Source organism: Canis lupus, chromosome 6 (genome assembly GCF_011100685.1).
Source record: "Canis lupus familiaris isolate Mischka breed German Shepherd chromosome 6, alternate assembly UU_Cfam_GSD_1.0, whole genome shotgun sequence".
NCBI classification, from domain to species: Eukaryota; Metazoa; Chordata; class Mammalia; order Carnivora; family Canidae; genus Canis; species Canis lupus.
In genome coordinates, this window is record NC_049227.1 from 63,750,925 (window position 1) to 63,773,443 (window position 22,519).

The following is a 22,519-nucleotide window of genomic DNA, read 5'->3' on the forward strand; positions in this document are numbered from 1 at the left end:
CGGAGAAAGGAGCTACAAGCCAAGAAATGCTGGCAGCCTCTAGAAGCTAGAAAGACAAGGAAACAGACCCTCACTAGAGTTTATGGAGGAATTGTGGCTCAGTTGACACCTTGATTTTAGCTCCCTGAACCCATGTTGGATTTCTGACTTCCACAACTATGAGCTAATACATGTTTATTGTTTTAAGTCACTAAGATTCTCATAATGTGTTACAGCAGCAATAGGAAACTAATACATACTCCATATACTAATACATGCATACACACCAAGCTTGTAGCTTTAGGGCCTTTGTACCTGTTTCCTCTGCCTGGAGGACTCTGCCCTAAGATTTTAGAATAACCATTCCACCTGAAGCATCCTGCCTGCCTGTCACCCTCTGTGACATATTTTATTTTTGTCATATTATTAATACCATTTGAAGTTAACCTTTATAACTAATTTATTTTCTTTTTGTTTCACCCAACAGTGAGTATAAGCTCCATGAGAGAAGTTTCTTATCTGGCATTTTTGTTGCTCTATCCCTGATGTCGGAGACATTGTCATACAGTGTCCCTCTGTCTCACTGTAGGCAGACAATAAGTGACTTTGAAGGAAGGTTAGGGAAAGAAGTAGTAGAGCATGTATACAGACTCAGGTCAGTTAACTTCTAAATGTTTATAAGTTGTAACTATTTCTAAACCACCTCCTCTTCCTCTAGATGGTTTCTTCTGGAACCTTACCAGATTTGGAAATGAACAAGAAATCAAAATATCTCACTATGCCTTTCTCTTCATGGTTGCCATTTTGTTAGTCACTGTGGAGGACTTCCAAGAGGGGAAAAGAATGGATCCATTTTAGAAATCCTTGTTGACTACAGCACTCTAAGACCTTTACAGTACTTGGGACATCTTTACTGTATACAGAGTAAATTTGGTATTTATATTCTATTTTTGTAATTAGAACACTTGAATGTCCAATTAACTCCTTTCTAAGGGGCCAAATCCAAAGAACAATGAAAAAGTGAGAGATGGGGTAAGGGGATGCAGAAGAGAAGGAGAAATGGCCCCAGGCATACCAAGCCTATAGCACTCTCCACTGACTCTCAGTCCCTCCATCCAAAATCCCATGGATGGATCTCACTGGGTTCTATGCCTATCCTTTAACCAATTGCTATGGCCAGATGGTGTAGTACTCTCCTTAGTGAAGACTGAGTCTTACGCTCACCTCCAAATTTAGGGTCAGAATCAATGCCCCTTAACTGCCTCAAGGAAAGCTGAGGAGAGGTGTTTTTTTTTTTTTTTTTTTAAAGGGAAACAGGATGTTGTTACCAGAAAAAGAAATAGATGCTGGGCAGGCAAAAGCAACATATGTCTTCTACCTTCCCTGATTGCTAAAGGTGGCGTTTCAGGCACCAAGACTTGGATAAGGAAGATATTTTTGAAGTGCTTTTTTTGGGTCCTCAGATAACACCATGTTACCACCAACCTACTTAAAAAGCATTAAAGAGCCATCTGGCCTGGGTTTGACTATTCTATCCATATTGCTTGCAGTTCTAGCTTAAATTCCTTGGCTTGTAAATCAGGTAGCAGCATTTAAATATGCTGAATTCTGAAAATGTTGAGATTATAAATAGTTCATCATATTTCATAAATTCAAACAGCAGTTCTGAGAACTTTAGCATCTCAAAACCTCCAGCAGGGTTTATGGGTGTTTCTGTCTTACATTGTTTGTTTTGTACGGTTTAAAACAGAGGACATTTTATTATCAAAAATTATTCCTACACTAAACAAACCATATAACAAAACTTTCTGTATAAGTGAAAACTTCAAATGCTAATTTTTGTTTGTTTTTTAATGTAATCTCTGCATCCAACATGGGGCTCCAACTCACGACCCCAACCCAGCTAAGCAACCCTGCTTATTTTTTTCTTAAGACTCTGTTTGTTTGAATATTTCAGAATGTATTCATGCTTTTTTATTGCCTATACTAGCTTTGTGGAAAGTGTGTTAAATGATTTAAAATAAATTTGAAGTGTTATTTCTTACGCAAATGAAAAGTGAAGGGTATTAATTGTATTGCTCTGATTTGGACATGTGTCTTATGTACTGCCATTTTCCAACATATGAATTAGATTCCTCTTACCTTTTTCTAAATTTTACCCAATAGGGCCCTTGCTTAATATTATTTTATAATATTTCATTTTTATTGTTTATATTTTATACTTCATAAATTATTAGACATGGCATTGAAGTTTATTTCACAGACTCTACTTTAGTGTGGGAATAAATTTGTAATCTAAATATATTAGAATCATGTCTTCTGTGATTTGTCTGCCACTCACTTTTCCAGGTTCCTGTTCCATCTTAAGAACTATATCACAGGTATCTGTTGTTTTCATTTATCCTGCATACCTTTTTCTTTGATAACAGCAGCAGCCAGCTTAACTGCTCCTCCTTTATTCCACATAGTTCTGGTGGGACCGCTTTTTTTTTTTTAAAGATTTTTTATTTATTTATTCATGATAGACAGAGAGAGAGAGAGAGAGAGAGAGAGAGAGAGAGAGGCAGAGATGAGCAGGCTCCATGCAGGGAGCCCGATGTGGGACTTGATCCCGGGACTCCAGGATCACGCCCTGGGCCAAAGGCAGGCGCTAAACCGCTAAGCCACCCAGAGATCCCTGGTGGGACTGCTAATTGTGGTAACACTGACTCTGGTGGAGGATTTTAATAGTGGTCCAGGCTGGGGTGATTGACCACATTTTTTAGGACATAGTAATTGGTCCAAGGTGGGCACATTACTTAAGCTGAAACAATCAAAATGTCTTCCCCAAATTTTCTGGATAGATATCTCTCTTTGGTGGCAAGCAATAAGATAATACCCAAGAGCTATCTGCATCCATGTTCCCTATCTCATGGAGAAATCTTGTCTACGTTAAAATAGAATGTGGCCAAATGTACTGTACGGAGAATGCAGGCAAATATTTTTTCAGGACAATATAATGGAAGCAATAAAGGGCCAAGATTGGTGAGAGTATATTTATATTTTTAAAGATTTTATTTATTTATTAGAGAGAGAGTTGGGGAGGAGCAAAGGGAGAGAGAATCTTAAGCAAACTCCATGCCCATGGGGGAGCCTGACATGGGGCTCCATCCCACAACCCTGAGATCATGACCTGAGCTGAAATGAAGAGTTGGATGCTTAATTCACTCAGCACCAGGCACCCTGAGGGTATATTTAAAGAAGTAATCATAAGGTAAGGCCATGGACTCCCCACTAGGTAAGGAGGGAATGAGAGTCTGAGGAATGGAGATAAACAGAGTGCAAGAACAGTAGGGTCAAATGAACAAAGTGGCATAGTGGAGTAGAAGAATTGCTTGTGCTGAGGTATAAGAAGGCATGTGCTGGAAATACAGAAGTAATATGCTTGAAACTGAGATAACTGAGGGGTACAGTTGTAAATGGCAGGGTCTAAGGATAACGGTGGGTTGGTGGCTGAAGTGGTGTGATAGAAGAAATGATCATTGCAAATAAAGAGGTTGAAGAATGGAGAACTCATGAGATTGGATGGACCACTCCTGCCAGAGAATGGAAAAGAGAAAGACAATAAACCTGGTATTGAAATCTCCAAAAACTGTGTGAAGATGACCTGGAGGATAGAAGAGGGCCACAGCAAGGGGGTCTGGAGGGAGGTACACTCTGATGGCATTAGCTGCAAAGCAGCTGATAGGGGGGAACAAGGAAGGGACCATAGTTTGGAAGTGGCAGGAAGAAGCAAGAAGGGTATGTGTACCACCTTCTGGCCTGGTGGTACGTGATGTGTGGGAGGAAATGGCAGCCACGTATGAAGGCTGCAGGGAATTCAGTGTCCTCAGAGAAAAGCCAGAGTTCCCTGAGAGCCAGAAGGTGAAGGGACTGGTCAGAGAAGAGTGTGGATATAGGTGACTTTTCTGGTGACAGAGTCATGTGGGGATTATGATTTGAGTGGTGAATTTGACCTGGGAAGCTTGGGTATCTCAGGGTCACCAAGTTAAACATCTAGACAAGATGGGGGTACCCTGGTGGCAGCTTAAAAGGGAGGGGATAATTAATTCTAATTATTCTCAGAACTTGACTCAGGCAACTCTTAGACGAGTGAGAGAGCAAGAATTAAATTAGTTGGAATCTAATGGATCCAGTAGTGCTGTCCATGCTTCTTTCTTAACAGACTGAGTTGGCCCCATTCTGATCCCCACTGCTTCTGTCCTGACTTAGGTCCTCATTACTCCTTTCCCAGGGTATTATGGTTACCCCCTAACGGGTCTCTCTCTGATCTTGCCTCTCTCTAATCCATTCTCCACATCTCTGCCAGAGTGTTCTTTCTAAGTCATTCATTTAATCAGGTACCTACTCTGCTCTCAATCCACTGATGGCCACTCTAAAAGCTTCAAGATAAGATCCAAACTTCTTAGCATGGGAACGCCCCTCAAGGAGCTGACCCTTGTTCTGTCCTGCATCCTAATGGCCCCACATCTCCTACAGGCACATGCTGTTCTCTTTGTCTGCAATGCTCAGGGCCTCTTTTTCACTTGATTATCCTATATTCATTCTTTTAAAATAGAGTTCATGTGCCCCCCTCAGTGCCCGTCGGGGCGCATGATGGGATGAGCACTGAGTGTTATTCTGTATGTTGGCAAATTGAACACCAATTAAAAAATAAAGTTATTATTAAAAAAAATAAAATAGAGTTCAAATCTTTGAAAGAGGGTACAAGAAAAAGGCAATCCAGTTTGTTCTGAGAAGGAAACTGGGCAGCCAGATAGGGTAGGGATGGGAGGTAGAAGGGAATCTTTCATAGCATACCCCTTTGGTTTTTTTTGTTTGTTTGTTTGTTTTTGTTTTTGTTTTTTTTACTATATTAATACATTGCTCACCTTTAAAAGTAATGAAATTTTTTAAAAATTTAAAGCATCAACAGACCACAAAATGATACATGTGTTTTCTCCTATGTGAAGTGTTCCCCACCTGGACACTTTGCTCCATTGAGCTATCATTGTGCTTTTCACATTCCTGCAGCACAGTGTTTATCATTCTATATCATAATCATCTCAAACAATTAAGCAGTCTTAATGCTATCATAGCCTAGAAGCTCCTGGAAGAAAGGGACTTGGTCTTAATTCACTTTTGAATCTCTGGCATCTTGCACAGCTCTGGTACGTAACAGGTGCTTAGGTAAAGGTTTGTTAAATTAATGAATGAATAGAATTTCCTTGTAGAAGGGAAATAAAAGATATGGAAATAATCCTGATTATTTTACAAATGATCAAACTAGGCCAAGATATGTTATATATTAAGGATTGGTAGCAGAGTAAAATAAGAATCCAAGGTCTCTGGAGAGTTAGAGAATAGATTATATTATATATATATATATATAGAATTAAATTAATTATAGAATTAAATTAATTCTATATATAGAATTAAATTATGTATTCTAGAGCTAGAGAATAAATGATTCACTAGAATAAATTATAAGACTTTAAGATAATGAACACAGTGAATTATATCTACTTATTTGACCCGAGGCCCTGTATTTTCAGGAAATTTCTGATTTTCAGTAAACTTCTGGTTTAACCTCCAACACTTTTATCTATCAGGTCATGGGTCCTAAATTTGACTTCAGAAATCATATAACCTAAGTAGCTCGTAAGTTTGGTTTTAGAAATCGTACAACCTGGGGCACCTGAGTGGCTCAATCATCTGAGTGTCTGATTCTTGGTTTGGGCTCAGGAGGTGATCTCAAGGTCATAGAAGGGAGCCCCACATCAGGCTCTGAGTTCCACTCGGAGTCTGCTTGTCTGTCTTCCTTTGCTCCTCCCCCACTCATGCTCTCCCTCTCAAATATACATAAAAAAAAAATTCTTAAAAAAAAGAAATCATACTACCTAAGTAGCTCATAGGCCAGGCCTATATTGACAGACCTCCCAGGAAAATCTTATAATACATTTCTTTATCTTAAACATGGTCTTAAAAGCTGTGTTTTATGTTATGTTTTCTTCAAACACATAGTATGGTAGGCATAGCTGTATACAGTGTCTGTAGAGATGAAACAATAGCATAGAGAAAAGTGCCTGTGTCAACTCAAAGTGGTATTTTCAGTTCTCATTTGTTAGCATTTATTTGCTGACTGTCCAGGGGATAAGAGCAGTGATCAAAGGCATTTTATTTTACATAGCAGTCCTGTTTTTATGTGTAAAATGGTAGTGATTACCTGGACCAGAGTTTAAGTGCCCTAGGGAGGAGATCTTTTGGGACCTCATGATCAGTGATCTTCAAACTTTGGGCTCACCTACCTCCCTGGAAGATTTTTGAAAAACTTGTATCCTTCTCACATTTTTATGTTGCCACCTGTAGTTTTTCATCATTTGCAAAGGGTGTGATTTCCAATGTATTGCAATTCGTGATGTTTTAAAATAAAGTTGTTAGGTCTTTTTACATATATCCCAAAGAATTTAAATCCCACAGGAATTTGTTACCCAACCTTATTCATTTAAATATATATGAGCTGGCCCTTCTTTAAAACAGTCTGAAAATTTACATTTTTCCTTCTTCTTGAACTTGTACTTTCAGTCTATTTTCCCCCACAGAATGGTATCATGCTTAAAATTTTTTATTGATCATTACATCATTCTGCCTAGTGGGTATTTTAATTACGTATTTACATCATTTTACCCCCTGTGACTCTAGTTTCTAGGTGTTAAAAATGTCTCTGGATGGTGTTATCACTAAAATCATTAGTAGTACACAATTGATCAAATGGTGGCTCTATTACAAATTGATAATTACCTTGAAACATAAAACATAAGGCTTTATTGGACATGCATGTGTTAATGAAATGGAAGGAGCTTTTTCCTTTCCAGGGGATTTGAGGATGAATGTTATTTATATTCTGAGTGTATTACTGAGTTCTGCTCCAATTCTATTCATGCATTTGACGCTGTTTGTATAGATAGAAATGCTGAGGTACTTTGTTCACAGAAATATTGGGAGGAATTTGCTGTAGTGGTATTACTCAGTTCTTTGAATTCTCCATTATGCGCCAAAAGTCATGTGATGATCTGTCATTTTAATGTCATTTGAATTATTTTTGATACTCTATCCGGCTGCAGTTCGGTTTGCCACTCATCATAGACATCTCTTTCTCAACATGAACACGAGCTTCTAATTTTCCCTTTGTTGTACACCTGGGGTCAGTATACCATAGGAAGGAGCAGGATCTGTGAGAATGACTTTCTTTTGTTAAGTGGTGAAATGGCAATTGCAGGAAGCAGGTGAAAAGAGACCACCAGCCTGTTCTCAGGCATTTTAGGAAAGTATAGACATTGAGGACGTGGAATTGAGTCCCTTCAAACTGTCCATACTCTGTACCACTTGGAGAGTCTTCATGTACATGGCAGAGAGGGTGGTTATCCCAGTGTAAAAATTATTCTTCACTAATCAGCAGGCATTTGAACAAAAATGATTGAACAGCAACAGAGAGTAAGACGATCCTAACAGGTTGGTGATGACATGGGTGGTTAGGGGAATAGCCCTGTGAACCCCAGCTCTGAAATGTACTTGCTGTGTGATCTTGGGCAAATCATTTAACCTCTTCCTGCTTAATTCTTTCTGGAAATAAAGGCAATAATGATACCTGCCTCAGAGGGTTGTTGTGAGGATTAAATCAATTCATAGGCAAGGCACTTAGAACAATCCTTGACAAGTAGTAATCACTCAGTAAATCATTGGCCTTAATACTGGGAAATGATAAAATATGACATGAGAATGAGGGTGATAACTCCTGAGTAAGTTAAAATTTGATATATACTTTGCTATTACCGAAGTGAACCAGTTTAATTGGTAAATTAGTGAAAAGTAAAGTTTCCACAGCAAATAGGTGGCTGAAGGAATATTCTTGCTTAGGGTTTTGCACTCCTAACAAGCAGGCCATGCTGCCTTTCCAAACGCAAGTGTCACAAAAATAAATGAAAAAGAAAGTGTATGAGATATAAAGTTATTTTTCAAAGGTCAAAGAGCAGCTTTATGTTAGGCAAAATTTATAATATGCATATTTGCAGCATGGAATAAAAAGTGTTTGGTATGTTCTCTTCTCATCTTCCATAACCACAGAAAAGCTCCATTATTTCCCTCCAGGACACCACCCCTCCCCCCTACACGTATACATATTACTAAATATATCATCCAACTTTTGGTGCTTAGAGGTTTGGGGGTTTTGCCCTGCTACTGTTAACTGGGGCCTCAGGCAGATCATGTTCATCGGTTTTATCTTTGCTAAGTAAAAATTTAGAGGGCTTTTTCAATATTATTTTATTTCTTTGGTATTTCTAATTGTCCCTTGTCCCCACCCCATTCTAAATTTGGGTCTTATGTTTGATAGCATATACCATAAGTTGAAAAACACAACAAAGAGCTTGAAACCCCTCATTTGAATAACATCGACTTCAGGAACAGCTGCTAAGATAAAATAAATCCAATGAGAGCTCAGCAACCAAAATGCGATTGCTTTTCTTTTTAAAGGGACAGGCCAATTCACGTATGATTTTCAGTCTTAAGCTGTTACTTTAAATCCGTACCATATTTTAATTGATATCAGAGTTTTTCACATCTGAAATTTGATGTGGGCATTTTACCCAACATATAGAGGATTCTATTCCACTATATTTCAACTTGAGCAATTATTGGATGACATCACTGATAGAGATTTATAAAGCAGGAAATAAAATCCATCAGGAACCAAGCCTCCAGATTTCTTCTTCTCTGAGAATGCAGGAAAAGAAACTTTGCCTAGCAAAATACAAATAATAAAATCAAAAGGATCTTTAAAAGTTAGGTAAAATTGAAATGCTAGTTGCGGAATAAAAACATATGAGTATTTTGTTGATTGCAACACTCAGCCTTCTGTATTATGATTCATATTAGAGAAGACTCTTAATTAAAATACTTATACAAAAGTCTGGGTTTTATTTGGTATTTTTAAAAAAGATTTTATTTATTTGAGAGAGATAGAAAGTGAGCGAGAAGAGAGAGAGAGCATGCGGACGCGCGCACACACAGTTGGAGGAGGAACAGAGAGGAGAGGGAGACACAGATCCCCACTGAGCTGGAAGCCCGACATGGGGCTTAGTCTCAGGACCCTGGGATGCTTAACTAACTGAGCCATTCAGACACCCCAAGTCTGGGTTTTAAATGATAATAGGTAAAAGTCTAAGGATATCCAACATATTAAAATATGATCTCATAAGATGGATAATATTAAAGAGATTATTTGTTCTATAAAGATGTTGTTTGCCATCCAAAAAAATTTATCATAATTTTCTCTGAAATATCTGGTTTCACTAGAACCTTTAGAATATGATTTGGTTTTTTTTAAACACTTTTTTAAAAAAATTATTTATTTATTCATGAAAGACACACAGAGAGAGAAAAGCAGGCTCCATCCAGGGATCCCAACGCGGGACTCAATCCCAGGTTTCCAAGATCAGGCCCTGGACTGAAGGCAGGCGCTCAACCGCTGAGTCACCCAGGCTGCCTAGAATATGATTTGATTTCTAAGTTATTTACATAATGATTTTTCCAGAAAAATTTCTATAACATAAAGCAAGTAAATTTCAGAATAGCAAATCATTTTGTGAAAAGTTGTACTTATCAATATGCTTTTAATTTTTCTGGACCAGTTAAATTAGTAAAGAGACATTTAGAAAAATTTTGATATCCTAAATATATATTTATAATTCAAATTACAGAAACCATTCCACATTTTCCCCATTTCTTTAATTATCCCATTCAATCAGTCCTTTGTAAATAACTCCTATACTTCATTTCTCACTGACTTTTTGGCTCATGTGACTGCTTCCACTTGTGTGACTTGAGCATATTTGTACCAATAAAATGAAATACAATACCCTCAGGTCACTTTATTTGAGTACTGTCAGATAGGATGCTTTTGGCTGCAAGTAACTAACTAGTAGTTACTTAAACCACAAAACATTTATTGTTTACTAAACTGAATGTCCATAGGAAGGAAGCTTCAGGTCGGTTGGTTTGGGAGCTCAGCAATGTCAACATGGACCCAGGTGGGTGGGCTAGTATTTCAGCCCAAGACCTTCTCATATACGCTCCCTCTTTCCTACAATACTTAGACTGTCATTGTTCTGTCTTCCTGGGAGACTGAGTTCCTCTTGTGAACAGGGACCTTCTATCCCTCGATGCTTGGCACATGGTAATCATTCAATAAATATTCATTGAACCATTGAGTAAAATTTCAAATAAGTTGGAGGGAGACTAGGACCATGTGAAATAAAAGGGTGTGTTGGTGCAGAATTAAATCAGTTAGAACTGTTCAAGTGAATGCTGGATTTTTGTGCTCTGTGGTTTTTAAATAGGTTTCACTATCACTAAAAAGCATTTGGGGTCATTTATAGTTCCCCTCATTTCCTTGGAGGGTCTTTTGTTGACTGATCAGTGCTCTGGGTTTAAATTTGCAAGTTTAGAAAAGTAGAATGAGCCAAATTGCTCTGAGTAAGGTTTAGAAGTCACTGTAGTCAGTGAGGTTAGTTTTGTGCATGTGCTCATATATGTACTAGAGGGGATGGGGTGGGGGCGGGCAGTGAGCAAAAACAAGGTGGCTAAAGGAGAGACCCAATGGGAGATGTGTATGCTTGGTAACTTTTAATTTTTGTATTTTGTTATTATTTTATTAATTTCAATAGTTACCATATGGTGTATATTAGTTTCAGGTGTACAATATAGTGATTCAACAGTTCTATACATTACTCTGTGCTCATCATGATAAGTGTGCTCTTAATCCCCTTCACCTATTTCATCCAGCCCCCATCCTCCCTCCCCTCTGGTAACCATCAGTGTGTTCTCTATAGTTAAGAGTCTGATTTTTGATTTGTCTCTTTTTTTCCATTGTTTTGTTTCTTAAATTCCACATAGGAGTAAAATCATATGGCTTTGTCTTTCTCTGACTGACTTATTTCACTTTCTCTGACTTATTTCACTTTCTTTCTGACTTTCTCTGACTGACTTATTTCACCTAGAATTATACTCTCTAGATTCATCCATGTTGTTGCAAATGGCAACAAGAGGATGCCAATGGCTGTATCAATTATGAAGCCTTTGTCAAACACATCATGTCTGGGTGAAGCTGACTCCTCCAGGGTGCCTGGCCCTTGGCCTCAGCCTTTCTGGGGCGAGTGAAGCAAGAAGCCCAGAGTAACGGAGCTGGAGCTAAGGTCCTAGACTCACCATTGCATGCAGCCCTGAGGGCATCCTAGGTCCATAGCCCTCCCTGTAAATAAACAGTCCTGGCAAGGTCCTGGGCCAAATTCTCTGGAAAAAAAAAATTACAGAATTATAATCTTGTCTTTCTTTCTCTGACTTGTCTTTCTCTGACTTATTTCACTTAGAATTATACTCTCTAGATTCATCCATGTTGTTGCAAATGGCAAGATTTTTTTTATGGCTAAGTAATATTCATACACACACAGACACATATATATATACCACATCTTTATTGATTGGTGAGTTTTTAAAAAGTGAAGTGTTATATGCAGTATGATAAGACCCCATAAGTTCCCAGTAAAAATATAAAAATCATTATATTTAGTATGACTGGATACTGAAGAAGATGAGTTTGTATAACAACTTGTGTTAGCATGGTCTGTGTGTTTTACATTAGAATCTAGGACAGTCCCTCTTCATGCTCAAAATGATTGCCTATTGTGTGTGCGCTCGTGTGTGTTACATGTGGGTTTGCTGCATTTACTAAAGGAAGTATGCTTCTCTCCCAGACATATAGGTTTGAGAACTACTCTGGTTGATACCTTACCACCTATATATATGATAGTATCTTATAATAGTTTGAGTGATTTATGCCTAATTGAGTTTTGCATGGCATATTTTAAAATTAACAAATTGATTTCAGAACAAATGGGGAGTTGGAAACCAAAGTGTTAGAGCTTAATAAAATTCATCTGGCATTCTTGCTCAAAAAAGAACCCTTTAAAAAAAACACTAGAGCAGAACACTTAGCAGACCAGACAAAAATCTAAAGTACCAAGAATGGAATACCTGGAAGATGATCCGGCTGTTCTGTGTGTTTGTCTGCTGTCTGCTGTTCTGTGTGTTTGTGTGTCTGATGTCTGCTGTTCTGTGTGTTTGTGTGTGGCAAGGTGGGGTGGAGCAGGCAATGTGGAGAGATAGTTTTCTTTTCTGGAAATTTTCACCTCAGTGAAGATGAAAGGAAAAGGGAATTGCTGTGGTCTGTTTTCCTGCAAACTCAGCCAGCACTTTGTAAGTGGCACAGGACTGTCATTCCAAGCTGGACTACTACTGGCCAAAACCCAAAGGGATTGGCCAGAAATGAATCATCTTCAGAAATGCAGCATGATGCAGAGATTCAGTCAGATAGCTAGGGAAGCCATTTCTAGCCATACAAAATGCCACCTTTTAAAAGTCAGATCAAAAATTGATCTTGTAGGGGCACCTGGGTGGCTCAGGGGTTGAGTGTCTGCCTTTGGCTTAGGGCGTGACTGCGGGTCCGGGGTCCAGGGATCGAGTCCCGCATTGGGCTCCCCACAGGGAGCCTACTTCTCCCTCTGCCTATGTCTCTACCTCTGTTTGTGTGTGTGTGTGTGTGTCATGAATAAGTAAATAAGATCTTTGAAAAAATTTGATCTTGTAAATAAAATGAGGCCATGGATAAGAGAGTTACTAATACAATATCCAGTAAAACTTTGTTTATCCATCCTGCCCCCCTGCCCCAAGGTAGTCCTGGCCAGAACACAGAGTTAATAAAAGTGTTGCCATGAAGTAGAAGTGACTTAACCCATCATCTGTTACAGCATACAGGCTCTGACAAGAAATATTCTCCTCTAGGTCCAGAAATTGTTGCTGTTACTGAAATAATCCAGATGGTATGAATCACAATGGAAAGCCTTTATAAATTGGTCCATTACTATTCAGATTTGAATATACACATTCGTAGAAGCTGTGTGACCTAAATGTTTGCTGTGGTATTTGAAACACTGGTTTCTAAGGCTCACATATGAGTAAATAGGGAGTGGATTATTAACTTAATACCTATACTAAAATCAGTCTCTGTATTTCAGTGAAATGAAAATATTTTAAAATTACAGTGTCATACTTGTAAAAATTCAGGTATAACAGAAGCTAATAAAATGTGAAGCAGATGTTCCTTCCCTACTATCTACCTCCCTCCCAATCTCACTATTAATAGTTTGGTTAGCAACCCTGCAGTGCCCACATGCAGGGGCTGGGGCTGCAGTGGCTAGTGCAACCAAGGTCACGGTCTTCATGGGGCTTGCATTCTTGTGGGAGGAGACAGACCATAAGCAAGGAAACAAGGAAACAAATAGAACCAGGCCTGGGAAGCTTACTTTATATATGGAAGTGAGGTCTGAATGATGAAAAAGAATCAGAGTTTAAACCCTTGTGGGAAGAACCTTCAAGGCAGACTGAATGACAGGTTCAAAGGGGCCAGAGGACCAAGAAGGAGATGGCTGTGGCTCTGGCACCTTGTGTGCCAAAGTGAGATTTCCAGAAGGGGCTGGGGGCCAGATCATGTGTGTATGATTGGGTAGGAAGTTTAATTTCATGCTAAGTAAAATGAGAGGCCACGAAAGGTTCTCAATGCGAGAGAGGGGAGAAAGGATCTGATTTTCAGTTTTGAAAGATTCTGATGTCGTAGGGCAAGAAGTCTGCACACAGTTTGGAAGAGATTCATTCACACATACACACAAACGTATAGTTTCAAATATATATATATATATATATACACACACACACACACACACTTTTTATGCAACTTGTTATTGATGTACGTTTTTAGAATTCTTCCTCTATGTTCAGAGTCAGTTTACTGCCTGTCTTAGAAAATCAAACAAATCTTGTTTTTTGACCTTTCTCTATCTACCCAATGTAGTAACTTAGTCGGAAAACACAAGTTTGGCATTTTAACATGGCTCCAGAATGTGTTCATCAGATTTGGCTCTGAACAACTTTTGGGTTGTTCCAAAACTCAGATTTCTTCTTCAAGAAAGAGTTCTTCTCAACAAATCCAGTGCCTACACTGATGTGATACCTTTTGAGCAGCATCAACGGAATATGTCATATATACAGCCTGCCAAGGTGATTACTTTGAAACAAACATTCATTTGATGTTTATTTATTCACCAAATTAAGTATTAAGCACCAATCATGAAGTACCAGGCACTGTTTTAGGCCCTCAGGATACATCAGTGCACAAGCATGTGAGCAGTCTGGAGGCCAGCAGAGCCAGGGTAGGTTAACATAGCCACTCGGGGATGTCTGGGTTCTAGGTTGCTTCTCCTTAATTTTTCTTGCTTTTCTCTCACTATTGTGGGATGTACCACAACAGCTCCAAACACATCTTGCTCACTGGAGAATGGCCGAGATAAGAGGTAAGGAAAAGACTTCTTACGGGTTCTCAGGGATAAAACCCTTCCCCCAAAGTCCCATGCCCTTCTACTTCACTGTGTACTCACTAGAATTAGGTCACATGTTCAGCTCCTAAAATAGTGGCCAAAAAAGGGGGACAAAGTATCAAGACAGGTTTAGACTAGTGGTTCTCAAAGTGTAATCTTAGGAACCCTGGGACAGGGGTGGTGGGGGGAGGGGAGATTGCCAACACCCTTTCAGGGAGTGTGCAGTCAAATCAATTTTAATTATAATGGTAAAATGTTATTTGCCCTTTTAACAGCCATTCTCTTATGAGTGTATAGTGGAGACCACCTAAAATAGTACAACAGATTGAATTCAGCAGATATAAAAATCAAATGGCCTTCCATTAGGTCAGACATTAAAGAAATCTACCAAATTTTAAAATCATGCCACTGCTTACTATATTGGGGGGAAATAGTTATTTTCCATAAGAATGTGCCAAGTATATTAAGATGTCATTTTTATTTTTTAAATAAACATTTTAAATTTGTGTCTTAATTTCTAGTATGATAAATATCAATAGATATAGCCCATATTAACAAAAGCTCTTTGAGGAAAGAGTTCCCTGAAACCAAAAAATTGAGAACTACTCTTTTATTCAGAAAGATCTGCTTCATCCTTGGGTGTGGGGAAGGGTCTGAACTTTCCAGAGCTCACCTCAGCCTTACCCAAACCTTCTTAGAACCCAGCCCTGTGTGTGGTTAGGTCACAGTAGGGTGTGCCAGAAGCTACTCATTGAATTGATTGATCTCAATTCTTCTACCCATTGAAGAGTGAGCACTCCATTTTTGATTGTGAGGGGAAGTGGTCAAAATGAAGCCTTGTTATGTCAAGAAAAAACTGTGACATGAAGTTGTTTGATGGGAAGGGGTATGGAATTTTGAGGGGGTGGAGAGTTGAAATTTCAAAACCCCTCCTGGCAGCACGAGTAACTCCTTTCCGCCCCCATCAGTAGCCTAAGTTAGGGAGTTAGGTAAACATTGGTACTAATGGGTTTCTTCCTCCCCACTAGCCCTGCGCTATTAGCGTCTTTAGGACGAAGGGCCCCAACTGGCTCCTAGGCTGTCATTTACCTATCCTTATCAGCATCTAGCTGGCCTCCTGGTGGCTTAGGCCAAAAGCAGAGGGGAGGATTTCATTGGACTCTGAAGTTGTCCCCATGGCGTGCTCATTTTCTCGCCCCGATCTTTCATCCAGGATTGGGAGTCTGTGCGTGTAAACCCGGGCCGGGGGAGGTGGGAGCACTACTTCCTCCCTTGTTCTTTCTTCATTGTTAATATCTTGTTTTTGCCTCATACTATTTAGGTTTCAAAGTGCTCTCGGGAGCCTCCTTAAAATACCAAACCTATTTCTCCGGAGTAAACTCATTGGCTTCAGTAAAAACAAAATCCATCAAAGCACATCTCTGTGTGTATAACTCAGCTCCTATGCCTGCGATTTCACCATCTGATCCCTTTCCTTTCTCTGGCCCCTTTGCCTCCCTGGAGAATTTTAGGCTGACGCGGAATAGAGGAGGGGCGGATCTGACCCCGGCTACGGGTGCAGCATTCTCTCTGCACATATTTCGCTGAGTGGGCGTGGGACATTTCTGCATAAGCTTGCGGCTGACCAGTACCATGTTAGTATCCTCGCTGCCTCCTGCCCAGGTCCGTTTCTTTGCCCTACTTTTTACACGTAACTTTCCGCGGGTTGAGTTGTTTGCATCCACGATTCCCGACGCTTGAACCTCCCTTCCCCTGGGCCTGACCTAATTCTGGGTGCCTATGTTCGGTGTATTTCTCCACTTTTGCCAGCGCACGTGGGTCTGCTGGGAGCTTCACTTTTGCTTCCGTCGTGGGTGCTGGGGTTCACTGGGGCCCGGAACGCGCGCCCGAAAGCCACCACGACCCGCCTCCCCCACGGAGCCCGGGGGCCCCAGCTCTGCGGGCGTGAGGAGGGGGCGGGGCGCAGGGCCCTGCCGGGTGAATCCCAGGGCGTAACAGGTGCCGCAGCCGCAGCTGCGCCCGCATCCCGCTCCGGCCCCGGGGATAAGGATTTCTTTTTCTCTAGGTTTTTTTGGAGCGCGGGTGGGGTGGGGGGGGGGGGGGAGACTCCGGGGGCCAATGCAGGCCGCGGTTGTTCATCGCCTAGCAACTGGCGGAGCCAATGGGAGGCGGCGGGGCCTGCGGCGCGGGCGGCGCGGGGGCGGGGTGGGAACCTTGCGGACCTGCCGCGGCGGGGGGCGGCCCGAGGGGCGGGGCGGAGCCGGGCCGGGCCGGGGGCGGGGGCGGGGCCGGAGCCCGGGGCGGGGCGGGGCGGGCGCTGCGGGCGCTGCGGGCCCCCGGGCTGCGCGAGCCGGGCTGGGACAGCGCGCCGCGTCCCCGCCGCCCTCGGGGGCCGTGACGGTGAGAGCCCGCCCCCGCGACGGGGATTGTGACGCGGCCGCCCGCAGAGGGGCGGGGGCGCCGGCGGGCCTGGGGCGGGCGCCGGCGGGGAGCCGAGGGCGGGCGCGGAGGTGAGCGCCGGCACCTGGCTCGGCGCCCCGCTGCTGGGCGAGAGGCTCGGCGCGGCCGTTGGGGCCGTTGGAGGAGGCGGGCGAGCCCTGACCCCGGCCTGCCTGCAGGCGGCGGCGGGAGGTAGGTGGCGGCTCGGGACCCGGAGCCCAGAGCCTTGCGAGGGATGGAGAGCGGCCGGCGCCCGGCGGGGAGGCGGGGAGGCCGGCGCGGGCTGTGCGCTGCGGGGCTTGGTGGGGCGAGCGGCGAGGGGCGAGGGGCAGCCCCTAGAATGAGTTGCGGAGGGGCCCGCGGCCGCCGCAGGGGAGAGAGAGAGCTGGTTAAAAGTCAAGGGGAAGAGCTTACATCATCTAAAAGGCAGGCAAGTGTGGAAATGTTCTGGTGGAGAATCTCTGCGGTAAAGAACGGTAAACCGAATCGTGAGCTCCCTGTCCCCGCTTTCGAGCCTCTGCTGATGGGCCTGTTTTGCAAGTCACTTGGGCCCAGGAAATGGAACCTGCTAAATAATTTGTTCTTAGCACATGTAACGTGAGGGTCTTTAGATCGCTCCCGCATTTCAAGGCGGGGGGGGGGGGGGGGCATGGTTGTGATTGCCGGAATGTCCTCTTGCAATGCTGCCGCCGATGTAGTTCTTGCGGAATCTGAGAGGACGGAGATTTCCCTTTGGGGGTGGGGAGCATCGTGGGGAGGGGATTAGGAGGAGAACTCCTCCAAGAGTGGATCCCAAGTGTTAAGAGTGGAAGCCACCTGGAGTTTGAAATTGCTGGGCTTCCCTAACAACACAGATGAGAGTCTGTCTCTAGAGTTGGTTGTGAATGATGGATGCCTGGGAACATTGCGTGGCTTTGGAGGGATTGGTTTCCTCTTTAGGTAGAGGAAAATTCTGGTAGCCTTGATCCTGAACTGAAAGGTAGGTGTGACTTGACACATTTAAGAGACTAAATGAAATTTGAAAAGAATGAGCGACCTGGAGACAGACCAAAATGCCTTTGGAGTTCAACTTTAAGTCAAGGTATCTTGAAATTTAGAAGAAGTTAAAGGTAGATTTATGAACTTGGATTCAGTCAGCAAAAGTTAATCCATTCAAAGGCCTCTCTCTCCCAGAGCTATCATATAACACATATAACATATAACAGCCTTCAAAGGCCTAGGAAGTTTAGGTTATTCATTCGGACTAAACGAGCAAAAGCTAATGGCCAGTGTGCCCTATGGTCTGCTTGCTGTGAGTGAAAGTTCCTCAAACAGAATGGTTCTCTGAAAGAATTAGCAGCTGATGGTGAAAATGAAGGCTCTTTGGGTGAGTTGTAGGGCCTCTTCAGCTAGGTCGTCTTATCCCTTCCTTCCCTTCTCTTTCCCCGTCTGTACAATGAAGATAAAAAAAGCCTCGGCATTAAGTAACATGGGTAGAGCAGCTTGAAGATGACTGCAAAGACTGTTATTGTAGGATGAAATGTGAAGATCTCCTCCTAACACATTGTGCCTTGTGACAAGACTTGTTAAAGCACATTCCCTTCCAGACATGCCGAGGCGCTGTATGAGAATCTACATCGTTAACTGTTCAGATGATTTGTGAAAAGCCTGAAGGCCAACACAGAGAATATATTCTTGGCTTCTCCAAAAACCTGACCTAGACGCTCTTTGACAAGCTGGATATGACACAGGTTTTTATTAAGGTGGACATTTGAGTGTCTTCTGTGTAGCATGCACCTACATATAAAAAAGTGAAAGATACTGCTTGAGAATTGTGTGGTTTTAATTCACTTCACATTCTTAAATTGGAGCCATTTCAAAGCTTTTTAAGTGATTTTTTTTTGTATCTTTTACAATAATTGTGAATATGTCTTATTGGTTTGACTATTTGCTCAGGACAAAGGCTTTTGATACTCTGAGGGGCTTTTTTGTGTCTTTGGTGATGGTGATTATGATTAGCTGGTAATGAAGGTACATGCTCATCTTGAATTCACAAGTTAATGAGGTGAGATGGACTAGAGAAGTACGCTCCTCATTATTGCTAATGGAAAACAACCTAAAGTCTTTACTCTCTTGATAGCAGGTCAATGGTATTCATGGTACCAACAGATGTTCCGAATTATGCTTTAATAAACACTTTACCAAGCTGCTGCTTGCCAGGCCTGAAGAGAAACAAGATGAGTGTTCCTTGACGAGTTTGTTTTTAGGAAATTAACAGTGTAGTAAGGGAGAGAGCAAAAATAGAAAATGAAAATTGCAAATATGAGAAGGCTTTAGAAAGGAGAATTCCAGCTGTGTTCTGATGAAAGAAAAGGAATTGACCTGATAAGTGCATGGTGTCATGTTCTGCCCAATATACTGTTGAGGAAGTACCGGTGGATTGGTTGTTGGAGCCAGGTACAGTATATTAGTGATAAGGTTGGAGAACGGGCCTGTGACCTTTGACCAGTAGGTGCTAGGGAACCTTTAAATGGTATTATTCAGGGGAATTATATTTGATTTTTTTTTGAAGGGTATTTCCACCAAAGTCAGTAATTTAAGATTAGGGGAATAGGGATGCAAAGGTAAGTAAGTTACCGCTCCAATTTCAAGCAACTTGCAATGTGGTAAGAGAAATAACAAAATTATAAAGGCAGTACAAAATCTAAGTGTCTTAAGGGCCATTAAAAAAAAAAAAAAGTCAGGTTCCAGCAGTGTAGGATTCTGAGATGAGAAAAGACAGAACCTGTCTTCCAAGTTAAAAATAAGTTTTTAAATAAAAATTAAACTACAGCCAGTTAGCCAGTAATATTAACACTGCTCCTCTATTAACTCTTGAGTTGCTAGTGGATCTGTGAGCATCTAATAAAGCCTCTCCACATTTAAAGAAGTCTGTTCTCACATGTGAAACTGCTTCTTGAGCAAATTATTTATTGTCTCCTTATTTGCTGATTACTTTTCTAAAATCCAGTTTTCATTTTTACTCTTCAGGGTTGTAAAGTCCGTCATTGCCAAATCCACCATATTTTTCTCTTCAGATCTTGTTCTTTCATGGCATTTGCTGCTGTTCATCACCCCCTCTAAAGTTTCTTATCCCTTGGCTTTCCTACAGTCCACCCCAGTTTTTATCTCCTATATCCAGGTCCCCTTCACTCACCTGCTACATGTTGATGTTTTTTAGGGTTCTTTCTGCTACCGTTTTTTTTCTCTATGAATTCAACTACTACCTACATGCTAATGACTCACAAAGCTGCCGTGATTTCTTTGATCTCCAAACCCTAGAGTTTATCCCCTTTTGAAAGTCCTATGAGGGCATCTCTAAACCCAGGACGTTCTACACTGAGCTCATTATCATTACATACTTAACCAAACCCAATTTTATTAATCTTACTCCTCTCTTTTTATCTAAGAGACTTAATCTGTCTAGTACCAAAGACCAATTTCTACATGAGAGAATATAACATACCTCCCTTTTGTATATTTGTCAGCATGTTTGTCAGTCCCAACTACTGAAGTATTTATTTGTCCTTCACAATTCTCATTGTCTTGGCTAAGTCCATCAGCCAGGCCCTGACCATTAGTTGCCTTAGTTAGGTATAATATTTTTGTGCCAAGGCTGCTGAAAATGGAACCTTAGTGTTTTGGAAACATCATGGTGGGAGAAGGTTGATAGAAGAGTATTGCTCTGAAGGAATCACAGCACTACATATGAATTTAAAATCATGTATAGAGTTTAATGAGTAGCCAGTAGCCAGTACAAAATGCCATTGCATATGCTTTTTATCTGAGAGTTAGTCTAGGTTATAAAGATCTCAGCCTTGAGTTTGTCCTTTGTCCAGTAGATTATTTGCTTTTCTGTACTTTCCTATCTAAAAGTTGGCACCTTCAACATTCTTTTATTCCATATCCAAGTTTTAGAAATATCCCTACACCTAAGATGTAGACTATAAATGCAAGAAGACATCCTAGAAATCATCAATAAATATACCCCATCATCAGCTGTTATTTTTTAAAAAAATATTTATTTATTCACAAGAGACAGAGAGGCAGAGATGTAGGCAGAGGGAGAAGCAGGCTCCATGCAGGGAGCCCAATGTGGGACTCGATCCCGGGTCTCCAGGATCACACCCTGGGCCGAAGGAGGTGCTAAACCGCTGAGCCACCCAGGGATCCCCCAGCTGTTATTTTATAATGAGGAGATGAGCCCACAGAATTTATATCTTTTACTTGGGATACTTGTTGAAAGTCAAGAGGAGGCCAGGATCTGTGAGGTTTGGGGACCAAAAATAGCTAGTTTTTATTCTTTCCGTATTATTAAATAGCTGGATTTTTATTCCTTCCTCTCAGGTTTGTAACTGGGCAAGTTACTTAAATCTTTCTGAGTCTCAGATTCTTCCATCAATAAAATAGTGTTCTATCTACTGCTCTGGGCCTGTTGTAAGGGTGGCATAGCTGACGACCCATGTCAACTGAGAATTGGTGTCTCCCACCGTTTCTTGTAATTAGTACAGGAGTTACAGTTCTTCCCTCCTTGTCTGTGGATCCTGTGCAGATCTGAATGACTTCATAGATCCTCTGAAACTACAGCCAGAACTGCTTGTTTTTGTACTTTTAAAGTGGGGAGAGTCACTGGCTTTAAATTCTGTGACCCAAAACAGTTTAGTCCCTGCCTTGGCAGGTGTCAGACTCAGGACTCATAGTGTCTCATAGCCAGACTGGGAAGACTTTAGAATTGTTTGATGTATATATTTTTTAATTTATTTTTTATTTAATTTATATTTTTAAGTTCTCAGAGAGAGCATGCACGTGTGCACACACACGAGTGTCGGGGAGATGGGCAGAGGCAGAGGGAGAAGCCTCAATCCCAGAACCCCGAGGTCATGACCTGAGCCAAAGGCAGCCACTTAACTGACTGAGACACTCAGGCACCCCTGTATTTAAAAAATAAAAAAATTAAAAAAAAAGGACTTCAGGTACAAAGAATTAGCTATATTGCTTGGCTCAGGACACATTCTCATAATTGATCTATTAGTTTTATTTATTTGTTTTTTTAAAGATTTTATTTATTCAGAGAGAGCGAGAGAGAGAGAGAGAGAGAGGCAGAGACACAGGCAGAGGGAGAAGCAGGCTCCATGCAGGGAGCCCGATGTGGGACTCCAGGATCACACCTCAGGCTGCAGGCGACGCTAAACCGCTGCACCACCGGGGCTGTCCTGATCTATTAGTTTTAATACGGAGTACCATCTAACATAAAGCTAGGACCTTGACGATGATCTCTGTGTGACCCTATGGGCCCATCCAGTCCATTTCCCCTCTTGTCTCACCTGAGGCAACTGTTTACTGAATCCTTTTTTTTTTTTCTTTAAGATTTTATTTGTTTGAGCAAGCGAGCGAGAGAGTGTTCAGGCTCCATCACATGACGCTAAACTAAGATCATGGCCCAAGCCAGAATCAAAGAGTCTGTTGCTTAACTGACAAAGCCACCCAGGCACCTCCTATTTACTGAATCTTATATCCATCATTCCCTTGGTATCTTTTAAAACATAGTTTTACTGCATCTATGAGTTTTCCAAACACAT

The 22,519-nt window shown here is 41.5% G+C and overlaps 1 protein-coding gene and 1 long non-coding RNA gene across 5 annotated transcripts in view; one reads left to right on the forward strand and one right to left on the reverse strand.

Moving 5' to 3' along the window:
• SSX2IP (SSX family member 2 interacting protein) overlaps positions 1-22,519 on the forward strand; it is a 119,158-nt gene that overhangs the window by 61,232 nt on the left and 35,407 nt on the right. Inside the window, exon 1 of one of the 4 annotated variants that reach the window (XM_038541532.1) lies at positions 16,828-16,883. The exons of 1 other annotated variant lie outside the window; for it this stretch is intronic. The gene's annotated coding sequence lies outside the window, so the exon portion shown is untranslated. Of the gene's footprint in view, positions 1-16,827; positions 16,884-16,961; positions 17,115-22,519 lie in introns of those variants that run through there. 2 more of the 4 variants (XM_038541530.1, XM_038541534.1) reach the window with 2 other exon arrangements.
• On the reverse strand, positions 8,213-16,454 carry LOC102155779. The gene is made up of 3 exons (XR_005361335.1): positions 16,247-16,454; positions 11,263-11,346; positions 8,213-8,796 (listed from the first exon to the last, which is right to left on the reverse strand). It is a non-coding gene; the product is annotated as an uncharacterized LOC102155779 (long non-coding RNA).